The following is a 903-nucleotide window of genomic DNA, read 5'->3' as shown; positions in this document are numbered from 1 at the left end:
TTCTATTGTGAGCTGTTTGTTTTAATAGAGGCCAAAACCTTAAACAAGTGTTAAGAACATTTTGCTATTGGCTAAATTTGTTACTGAACCTTTCAAGTAACAGTTTGTCCAATTTGTGTTATGGTCACACAAGCCACATTATGAATACCACCCCAAAATGAAATTAAACATAATTAAATTACATTAAATAATTTACATTCATAACTACATTACATTTGAATCAGTGTGTGTTGGTTCTGTTCTACACAGATCAATTTCCTGCCACAGCAGTGAAATAAAGTATAACAACATATAACAGAGCCTATGGGGGATAAGGAAACTTTCATATCAATCTAAACCCTACAGTTCTCCATCTCCAGCTCTTGCAGCACTTTCTTTTGAGTCTACAACATGTGATTTTGCTGCTTTCTTTTCTAAGAATAAGAGAGGGCAGAACCTCTTCTAAATAATACAATAAACAAACAATAAATATGTATCACGTAAGGACACTCCTCATGAGTTTCTGAGAAAAGGTTATCACAAATATTTAACCTGTCTCTGCTGTTTGTTAATTTCATGTTGCATGATCATAGAACATTTAGTTCCCCTTTTTACTAACAACTTTTATTCACTGATAACTCCTGCATCACTAATTCTATAACATGACATAAACACATAAACTATATAAATAAAAACTACAGTCTGTAACAATTAAATTCACAATCTTGTTGTTGAGTTCAGCCCCAAATCTTACAAAAGCAGAGGCAGGAAAGTTGACTGACTCTACCCTCCGTCAATGGGGAGCAGTGAAGCCATTATCCAAAATGTCTTCTAAATAACCTGGTTCAAAACTCAATTACACCATCGCAATCAATCTCTGTGACAACGGAGCAGAGTTTAGATGACAGCTGAAGTCTGCCGCAC

Source organism: Morone saxatilis, unplaced genomic scaffold (assembly GCF_004916995.1).
Source record: "Morone saxatilis isolate NCDOM2014 unplaced genomic scaffold, NCSU_SB_2.0 Contig19, whole genome shotgun sequence".
NCBI classification, from domain to species: Eukaryota; Metazoa; Chordata; class Actinopteri; family Moronidae; genus Morone; species Morone saxatilis.
This window is presented reverse-complemented; position numbering follows the sequence as displayed.